Below are 11519 nucleotides of genomic sequence, written 5' to 3'. Positions count from 1 at the left end.
TGCTCTGCTGTTCTTTTAGTTTAAAAGATTCTTTTGGATTAAATCTGTTTAGCTTAGCTGCTTTGCTTCCATTTTTTGGCACTGCATGTTTACAATTTGATACTCTTATCATATCTTGTTTACAGTTTCTAGATAAAAGTCCAATTCTTTTTCTACCTTGTTTATTGTTTTGCAGCAGGATTACGGAAGAGTGGTAAAAAATTTAATTTCAAAGATCGCGAGACATTTATATGCAGGTATATCTCGTCGTCGACATCTTATTTGCATTTTGTCAGTTTATCTGGTGACGAAGATTCTCTTATCAGCTGTTATTGTTCTTTATAGGGTGCCTAAATTTTCTGTCTGTTGAAATTTCCAAGTCGAACTGTAAGATGTGAAGGTTTTTGTCGCGACTGTTTCAGGTGGAATTAACTATTCTCACATCTTGTTCCCCTGCTGCAATTTACTAAGAATCAAATTACATTTTCCTGTCCCAAATTTTTCATTATTCTCTTTGCATGATAACTAGATTCTTTGTCATTGTTTTCATTAGACGCGAATTCCAAATCCCAGGATTGTTCTATTAAATTTAAACGTAAGGTGCATCGATCGTTCAGTCTTTGTTTTTTGTGTTTTCTGAAACAAGCTGCGATGAACCAGTCGAACTTAACTTCGGTTTATCAATATACTACTCAAGCATCTCTGCAGGCCTGGGTATCTATGCACCAGACAAACCTAGCTTAGAAGCTCTTACCTCGGCCGGTGCCTCTTAATAATGGGTCTTCTTCTTTCGACTAAAATAAAACTTGTCCCAATCGAGATTTGCCGACCTCATGTGCCTCGCTCGACCTTTAGTTGGAAAGAAAGTGGAAGCCCACCTCTCTCCCACCTCTCCTGTCGGTTGTTACTCCCTTCATCATGTGTGCCATCACTCCGTCCGACAATAGTAGTTTGATTACATGGCACGCCATGAATAATCCACCTCTCTTCAGTGTTTCTTATCTCATTGAGTTGGTGGCGAGTCAGTTTTCAGGTGCAATGTACCTGCTAGCTAGTATTCAATGAAAATAAGAACAATTTCACAACGGGGCCTTCCTATCTCGTCCAAGTCCTTATTAAAATGCTTGCGCAGTCGTTTTGCTAGTCAGTAAGCAAGTCGTTCCTCGCCTGCCACTGCCTAACTTCATTGTCATGATCATCAATAATGTCACTATGATAATAATATCAAAATGTATAATATATAATAATGAGCAATAAATCTGCTAAAAGGAAAAGTCTAGGGCTAATATTCACAAAATTTAATATTATTATTTGATATGTCATTGGTGAACATATATCCTGACTACGACGTCAACTCGCTACCGCATACTCTCGTGGCCATATAGTTTTATAAACAATTGGTACGTCATCTTGGGATGGTGCTATAGTTATCGCATAGGGTATTGACATATAAAATTTTAGGATCAAAATTTAACATATCCCTCTTTATACTTTAGTCATGTATATTAATAACTAATAGTCATTTATGATTTATCTCTTCTATATTGATTTAAGGATAAATTGATTGAGACATTGAGATGAACGAATCATCATTTTTGCCCCATTATAAACAGTTCGCTACTCTATTATAGACGAAGCTTAGAGAACAATTAATAAGCAATGGAGTTTTCTATTTATCTCAAATTTCATAATTAATAACCTGTATGAATTCTACTAGTTTGTTTATGTCGTCATAAAATATTTTTACACAAGTAAAATGCAACACGAGGCAGAAGTAGAGACATCAAAAAAATTACTAATTCTAATATATGTCATCATACGATAAGTAAATATATGAAAAGAAACAAAATCATAGGAGCACCGGTTTTAACTTTTCCCTCATTTTAATCTCGCTAGATAAATCTCAATATTAATCCATATTTAAAATAATGATATATATAATCCAAAATTATTTATTCATACATAAAAATAATTTCAGAACATTTAAAAAAAAAGACAAATGTACTCTCCTATATGTGAAATTATTTAAGGGTTTATCTACTATCGAACTTTTCAATAAATCGAATTTATAAAAAAAAACTAATTTAATAGAATCCTAAATGACACGAGTAATTAATTCCCAACTTTGTTTAAATTAATTAAATGGTTTAGTCAATTTAAACCATTTAATTCTATTATTATTATATCATTTACATATATCTCATAATTACTTGACAACTCAAATTCGAAGTAAAATTACTCTTAATCAATCAATCAATCAATCAATCAAAACTTTTCGTTACAACTCATCTTCCTGAATTAAAGCATTTAATTAATAATTAATCCGTACCCTTTTTTCTTTGCTCCCTTGGCTTTTCTTATTTCCCCTCCGCCTTTTCCGTCCCGATGCAAAATCAACTGAAACTCGGAGGAGAAAAAAATCGCCTAACAACCCTTATGTATCGTGGCCGACCAAGATGGGGAGGCGGCGATCACTCGACGGAGACGAGAGCTGGGCTGGGCTACAGTCCAGGATAATCCTGGTCTGAATCCGTCACTACTTATGTACATACGAAAATCTGGACGTAGTGCAAGTGTATTTGTATTGGATTTTATATAAATTATTTATAAAATTAAATATTGTGCTACAAAATAAACACGTAAGTAAAAGAAAAAAAATATTAGAGAGTAAAATTGAAAATTATATTTATTGGAAACAAATTTCTAAAAATATATTTAAGGTGACATAAATATATATATTCTGTCTAGAAGCGGAGAAGATAGTTGACTAAAAAATATGATCATGATGTTGACCAAATAAAAACTCCTTCCTGTCCTACCTGTCACAAAGAGCGTTAGCAACACTGGACTAGGAAAAAGGTCCCGGCATAGATCCTCTGATGCTCAAGTTAGTGATTAAGTAGATGAATAGTGGAATGAATAGTAGCTACAAGCATATCCAAAAAATATAGTATCATATACCTGCGTCGTAGGTGGAGACCTCTTTTTATAGTACCTTGTGGTGTTTATGCATGAATATCAAAGAATTTTCTAAAAAGGTTAGTCCATAAAGAGGTTTTGATACCTTTCCCAAAATGGATCCATAATCTCTACTATTGATAGGGTGGAAGCTTCGAATGTACAGATTGTAAGCAAAATAATCTCTGTCCTCCTTGACACAAAATGTCAAAAAAGGAATACGTTACCGATGGGCTACGGAGTCCATAATAACCTACTTTGGTCAATCGATCGAGTCACTAGAATAGTCCGATCGACCATCCCTCTCGAGGGGCACCCTATCGGCTTTTATGAATCTAGTTGGCAACTCGGCCTTTACTCGGCTTCTTCAGTAGAGTCTGAAAGTTTAAACAAAATGAGTGCCCAATTGGTCTGATCGGACATATGATCTGATCGGCTAGACTACTCTCTCGAGTTGATTCACTGTGCTACTTCTAAATAAGGTTGGCTTGGCAGAATGTTGACTTGTCTCAAAGCTCCATGAATGTCGTGTGGATGAGAGGCCAATCGGACCCCCAGTTCAGTCGGCTTGATGACTCAGTCGATTATCTCTCAGCCAAAGTCATTATCTATGTTGGCTTTAAAGGTTGACTCTTCCTTGACTTTGACCGTCCTGTCATCCGATTCTCTTGACTTTAATCCAACTCAGAGGCCCCAGCTTAATCGTCGTATCACAAGCATCTCCCTCAAGTCTAGTCGAAGGAGGCTGCAAGGCCGACTGACTGGACTCTGGTGTTATTTATGCTTCTCGTCCTCCGGTCGAGCGTTCACTCACCCCGCATGGGTGTTATATCTTCGCTGCCAATGTTCGAGATTCTCTTATTTCCTGATCGAACAGCCGTTTGGCTTAAGCTGATGAAAAACTTGGCAGTTGCATATTTTTGCGTCTTTTGTTTCCCAATCAAACGCTCCTTGTACTATCGCTCAGCTTAGGTTGATCTCACCTTGGTATCTTGGAAACTAAGAAATCACTTACCATTAATGTGCAGCATGTTGATCATGATTTTTCATCATAAGTCTACGAATTACCTCCCATCCCTCGTAAATGTGCCTTGTTATTTGTTACTACATGTCTCACACTTGTGCCACAAAATATTCTATATGACAAGTGACCGTTGAAATTTGATGTGATAGCTATCTGTTTAAATTTAACGACCTAGATTAAGTCTCACTTTCCCAAGCTTTTGATCAAACTGCTCTCCAACATTCCCACTATGGTTTTTAAGGTTTGCTGCAAACGACGTCATTTCTTCATTTGCGTGCTTCTTCTCCATTTTCTTCTTCTTCTTCTTCTTCTTCTTCACTCCCTTGATTTTTGTTTGTCGTCGCCAACGATCTTTCAAATGTAGATTCACTACATTAACGGCCCCCTAGTACCGGCCTCACAGATATAGAGCAGGTACATGCAGGTACACAAGCGTCATGCGCATGGTGGAGTAAACCCCAGGTCCTTAGTTTCTAAGAATCGACCCCTGGCCATTATGCCAGAGATGTCATGCGTCCACCGTCCCAACGATCTTTCAAGCTCCTATTTCCTTGCGTAAGTCTATTTTTCTTCATCCCATTTTCAACTTTCCTCCTCTCTCATGGCTTCCAGTCCACCCGTTACCATTCATGAACTTTGGTACACCTCCATCGTCTCTAATTTTAATGGCGACGAGATAGACGAGATGTGTCGCTCCTATCATATTCCTCCTTCCTATCGCCTTGTAATCCCCTCGGGCCATGATCGACCCAACCTTCCTCAGGTCAGCTTCGTCACCTTCTTTAAGGTCTAGTTCATGGTTGGCCTCCGCTTCCCTCTGCATCTCTTCTTTTCTCAAATTTGCTCTTACTTCCATATCCCTTTGCAGCAACTAACGCCTAATTCCATTAGGCTACTGTGTGCAGTTATAGTCCTTTTTTGACTGCACCGAGTCCCTTTACACTCACGCTTCTTCCATTATTTTTATTATCTGAAGAAATCTGGGTCGGGTGTCTTCCTTTCCAAGCTCAAGTGGGCACAATCATTTTTGATAAAATGCCCAGTTTTAACAAATAGAAGTCCCATTATTTTTTCCTCTGACCGGACCAACCTTTTACTTTTGCAATTGGATGGTAAATGGAGTTTCTCAACCCTCTCGAGTTAAGCAAGTATAGATGGGAGTTGGTCTTCCTAGAAGTCTTCACTCATCTAGCTGGTTTAAAATATTACATCCACAAATTACTAACTAAGGGGGTGTTATATATGTTCAGATTGAGTCTCATTCAAAATCAATTGCCCGATAGCTTCGGTAAGATTTTCCTTTCTCTAATTATGTTGGATCTAACTAATTTTTCTCTTTGTTTTGCAACTAAGACCATGTGGAAGGCTTTGCTGAGTGATTCCACTAAGTTAGTCGATGATGAGATAGAGGCTTGAGAAGCTGCCGAGATGGAGAGTCATGGGCTGATGTCGATAGGCCCATCTAAGAATCCGACCGGTGAAGAAGAAACAAGTCAGATCACGGGGAGCGACACAGCTGCCAACACCGAGGAACTACCCCCATCTCAGCCATCCTTGCTGCTAGAAGTTGTCCCCTCTGATTCAACAACTTTCACAAAGCCACTGATCCACCAACAATACCACAAGAGGCGCCGAGTAGTCACACCAGTCCGTTCAGCTACATCTTTGCCCCAAGCTTCTGCTGCAACCTTTGTAGCCCAACCTCCATCTGAACGAGCGGAGAGCTCCACTTCAGTGATCCTTAGGGTTGCAACCAATCAGCCTCCTTCGATCGAATGTCATCCCTTTCTACATTGTCGATCGAAGCTTTTTTTGGCATAGTCGGTCACCTTTTTTCTACCACTCCTAGTCCAATCTGCATCACTCGTCTCAACGATACACTCAACCACCACCAAGTACCTAACTAGGTCCAACCCGTAGCCCAACAAGTCAGGCAGGCATTGACAAATCACGACCATCCTCAGGTTATCTACTGATAAATGATGGTACCCTGACTTGAGCGAGCCACGCGCCCCAAACATAAAATCATAATTTAAGGCCCCTTGGCCCAAACCTAGGAGGATACTCATGTCTGAGCGACAACGAGCTCTCTGAAAGAGTTGGTCAATCACTTTAATTAGTACTCCACTGGGATAAGCTTTCTTGGCATTTAAACACTTATATTCTCCATTGTGATTTAACTAATCCTTCCTTTATATTGACAGTTTTGAGTAGACGACCTAGCCATGTGCTAGAAACTAGCCTAGCTAGGTCACGAGCATAAGCTTTTGTAGGACTTGGTCAAAAAAGTGGGTACATCACAAGCTTTGGCTAAGCGGTTGTCTAAAGAAGTGGATAAACTAAGAAGAGAGCTAAACATTCAGTCATAACAATTACTGGGGTATGAATGGGCTCTCACTATTGAGAAAGATAAGATTCACGACCAGGCTATCCAGCTCGAAAAACTTATGAAGCAAGGTCAAAAATACAAGTCGCCCCTCCACCCGGCCAACACAAGAAAACTTAGGATCATTGAGGACCTAGATATCAAAAACAAAAAAGTTCAAATTTTAGCCAAGAAACTAGAGGAAATGGAGGTTGCTCTTCTTACAGAACAAATTAGTCAAACAATCGAGCAAGTTGTACAGGAGCTTCAACTCGGGGAACATCTGTAGGTCCTTGCGGCTAAAGATGCCGAGTTGGTGGCTCTAAAGGCCAAGATGGAAATTTCCAAGGATAAATTTTCATAGTATCAAGAGGGAGAGCCCGACCGGTTAGAAGCCTTTTGGGTCGAATACTTACGCTCCAAAAATTTCAATCAAATGCTAACCGATCGGACCACCAAAATGTTCATCTATGGCACAAACAGGACACCCAAGCAACTGAGGGAGAGGGCTACCTAACCACTGATGTCCCCAGAAATTTCATCAGGCGTCAGAAGATCTTTGAATATGTTCCATCGGACGCTTTCCCTAATTTTGTTTGATGTATAAAAACTTTTCCCTTTATCAATCTGATCGTCTAGGCTCCACAAAACCTCTTTAAAAACTTCTAGTGAAACCTTGTATATATTTCCCTTATGAAATAACTTTCATACCGTTGGTTTTCCCCGTCTCTTATTGTATTCTTTATTTAACTTTGTATTATTCGTTTGAACTTTCACACATAATATTTGAACATCCATCCACTCATACAAGAATCATTTAGACTTCATAAGAGACTTTGAACGAATAACTTCATAATGAACATGTTCAGAACTTAGTAGTGAAAGCAAGCTCACTTATAATTAGCCAATCGGTATGAGAGTCTAGGACTTAGCCATGAAAGTAAACTCACTTATAACTCAGTTGATTGGCATGAGAGTTTGAAACTTAGTCGTGAGAACAAATTCACTTATAACTCGGTCGATCGACATAAGAGTCTGGGATTTTATCGTGAGAGAAAGCTCACATATAACTCGGCCGATCGACACGAGAGTCTGTGATTTAGTTATTTTCACTTACATTTGCCTATATTCATTGAATGAAAATACCTTACATAAATTTAGTACAGACATACTTTCAAACCTGATAGGGTTGTATATGATTTTCACTCCAAGGTCGGTCCATGTTTTTCTCATTTGTGTCATGGAGGTAACAGGAATCTGAGTTGAGCTTCTACACCACCTTGTATGGCCCGCTCCAACTTCCTCTACAAGATCGAACTCCACAAAGTGCCGATCAAGATTATCTTCATCATAAAATTCTCTCCGATCGGATTCAATACCAATTTTCACTGGTACTATTGCCTCTCCTCCGTACATTAAGTGAAAAGGGGGTATGCCCGTATCCTTCCGAGGTGTTGTGTGATAAGCCCACAATATATTTTGGAGTTCATCGATCTAACTTCCTCCAAGATGGTCCAGCCGAGTTCTGAGTTCTCTAATAATTTCTCTATTGGTGACTTCCGCTTAGTCGTTTCTTTGGGGATAAGCACAAAAGTGAAAGCTTGCAGAATACCGTAACTCCCTCACCATTATCTGACCCTCCACCCTTAGAACTGCCTTCCGTTATTAAAAAATAATCTTATAAAGAATACCAAATCAATACACGATGTTTTACCACAGAAACTTGATGACCATCTGTTCTTTAATCTTAGCCAGTGGTTTAGCTTCCACCCACTTAGAGAAGTAATCCACAGTTGTGAGGAGAAATTTCCTCTAACCAGATGTCATCTGGAAAGGCCCTACGATGTTCGTGTCCTACTAGTTGAATGGGCAAAAGGCAATCGACGTCTTCAATAATTCCATGGGTCGGTGCAGTACTTTTGGTGCTTTTGACATAATAAACATGTTGTGGCTACCAGCCGAGCTGAATCTACTTGTAGGGTAAGCCAAAAATATCCAATCAATAGAATATTCCAAGCGAGCGATCGACCGTCCAAATGGCTCCCACATGAACCCTGATGTACTTTTTGTAAAATGTACTAAATATCGTCTAATCCGATACATTTGAGTAGTGGTTTAGAAAAAGTTCTTTTATATAAGTGATCTCTGTTAGGATGTATACTAAAAGCCTAACTTTTGGTATAAACATTTATCTAGAAATAAGAATCACATTGGTCAAATGTCTACATTTATGATAAATGTAGTTGTTCAATTAATTTATATTGTATATGACATGGTGTGTGGTGTCACACACAGAGGATCATGTTATCAACGCCTTATAAATTATAAACAGTTGCTCACGACTAAGATGGAAAGGAACAAACCATTGGAATAGTCGTAATGTAATTAGGTATTAGTTTATCTTGACTAATAAATTACACTAGTACACTCTAAGTGTATTGAGTATGACCATTTTAGGTAAGTTCTTTTTATACTGACTTAATAAAAGAACTAGACATTAGTTATTATGGAAGTGTGTGCTCTTAATCCTAATATAATAACAAGCACATATATTTGATATTTATTTCTTTAATTTATCAATGAGTGAGATTTAATTCGATAAATCAATAAGCCTGATAAGTTGGGAAATGATATCACTTATAGTGTGTGTTGTTGATTATAGAAGGAAACTGTGTCATAGTGATCTAGGTTGAAAATGACCCCAAGAGGAGCTCATAATGATTGTCATGTTAAACCCTCCAGGTGGACTTAGTCCGACATGACGATAAGGTTTAGTGGTACTACTCTTGGACTAAGATATTAATTAAGTGAGTTGTCAGTAACTCATTTAATTAGTGGTCATTCATTATCTTAAACACAGGGAGACTAACACACTCATAATAAGAAGGAGCCCAAAATGTAATTTGGGATTGGTGCGGTAGTTCAATAATAGTTCTTTAGTGGAATGAATTATTATTGATGAAATTAAGTTATGTGTTCGGGGCGAACATGGGATGCTTAATTTCATCGGGAGACCAAAACCAATTCCTCCTCTCGGTCCCTATCGTAGCCTCTTGTATATAGAGATTTATACCCACCTTCTTACCCAACCTATAGGGGCCGGCCAAGCCAAGCTTGAAGCTCAAGCTTAGGGTCGGCCAAGCCTAAAGGTTGAGCCTTAAGGTGGCCGGCCAATTGCTTGGAGCCCAAGCTTAGGTGGCCGACCACATCATATTAAAAAGGGATTTTTGTTAAAATTATTTCTTATATGGATATCATGGTTTTAAAAGAGAGTTTAAAATTTAAATCTTTCCTTTTATAACTTTCTACAAAGGATTAAGAAAAGATTTGGAATCTTTCCTTATTTGTAGATTGAAAAGTAGATTTTAATTTTGAGAAAACTTTCCCTTTTTAACCATGTTCATGATTTAAAAGAGAGTTTAAAAATTAAATATTCTCTTTTATAAGTTTCTACAAAAGATTAAGAAAAGATTTGATATCTTTCCTTATTTGTAAATTAAAAGAGATTTTAATTTTTAGAGATAACTTTTTTTTATCCACATGTTTAAAAGAAAGATTTTAATTTATAAAATTTTCTTTTTACAAACCACCATGAAGGGAAAAATTATTGGAGAAATTTTTATAAATTTCCAGAGATAAATTAGGAAGTTTTAATTAATTAAAACTCTCCTTATTTTGTTTTTAAAGTGGCCGGCCATTGTAAATTGAGAAGAGAAAATTATTTTTAATTAAATAAAATTTCCTTTTCATTGTAAAAGAATTAAGTTTTTATTTAAATTTCCTTATTTGTCAAGACCAAGGATTACAAAAGAGGGGGTAGAGGTGCCTTCATAGGTGAACGCCTCTATTATTTTTCTCCTCTCTTTTTTCCTTGGGTGTGGCCGACCCCTCCTCTTTCTCTCTTCTCCATCTTGTGGCCGAACCTCATCTCATCCTTGGAGTCCTTGTGGTGGCCGGATCTTGCTTGGAGAAGAAGGAGAGAAAAGGAGGTGATATTTCTAGCATCCCTTGGAGCTTGGTGGTAGTCGAACCTCTTCATCTTTGGTGGAGCTTTTGGTGGCCGAAACCTAGAAGGAAGAAGAAGGTGCTTGGTGGTTCTCATCTCGGAAGATCGTTGCCCACACAACGTCCGAGGTTAGAAGAGGAATACGGTAGAAGATCAAGAGGTTATTTTTGCTTACAAAGAAAGGTATAACTAGTAATTGTTTTCCGCATCATACTAGTTTTCTTTGTATAGTTATTTATGGAAATACCAAACACAAGAGGCATATGATTCTAGAGTTTTCGGATTTGTTTCGAGGTTGTGTATTTTTTATTTTTCGAATTTGTGATTCGATTGTTCTTTTTGGTTAACCTAGAGTTATTTAAGGAAATTAAATATTAGCTTTCCTTAAAAGGCTTTGTCTAGGCGGTGGTGGTTGCTCCCATATCCAAGAAGGTCATGTGCCTCGCCATGCAGTCCTGGAAGCCAATTTTGGAAATTAATATTTAATGGAATTAATAACATAGGTGGATTTGAATCAATAGTGTTAAGTTCCGCTTGTGATTCAAATCTAAACCATTAAGAACAGATAAGTTAAATTTGGAATCAATGATGTTAAGTTTCGTCTGCGATTCCTAATTTAATTTGTAAAGAACACAATAGGTTATTATGGAAAGATTCGACACTTGTACAAAATTTTTGTACAGTGGAACCGGTACGATATTTCTAGGACTAACCATCAATCTCCTATCAATGTGAACCAAACAACTCTTTTTTTATCATCCGTGCTTACTCCTGATCAGTCGATAAACTTCCCAGTTGAAGAAATTCAATCAAAGGCGTGTGCCAATCACTTTGTATTTCTGCTCCGACTAAACGTTCAATATGAGCCACTAATAGTGTTTGCTCAATCGGCTTATCAAACGACAAAGGGCTCAAGAAACTAGCCAGCTTGGCTATCTTATCTGCATACTGGTTCTCTGCTCAGGGAATCTTTTGAAGTATTACCTTCTAAAACCCTGATTTTATCTTTTCAAATGCTTCTGCATATAATTTTAACTGTTCATTATTTATTTCAAAATTCCTCAATAGTTGTTGAGCCATCAGTTGATAATCCGAGTAAATGAGAACCCGAGCGGCTACCACATGTCTCGCCGCCTGCAGACCAACTATCTGTGCCTCATATTCTGCTTCAGTATTAGTAGCTCGAT

This window comes from Zingiber officinale, chromosome 3A (assembly GCF_018446385.1).
Source record: "Zingiber officinale cultivar Zhangliang chromosome 3A, Zo_v1.1, whole genome shotgun sequence".
In the NCBI taxonomy this organism is placed as follows: Eukaryota; Viridiplantae; Streptophyta; class Magnoliopsida; order Zingiberales; family Zingiberaceae; genus Zingiber; species Zingiber officinale.
This window is presented reverse-complemented; position numbering follows the sequence as displayed.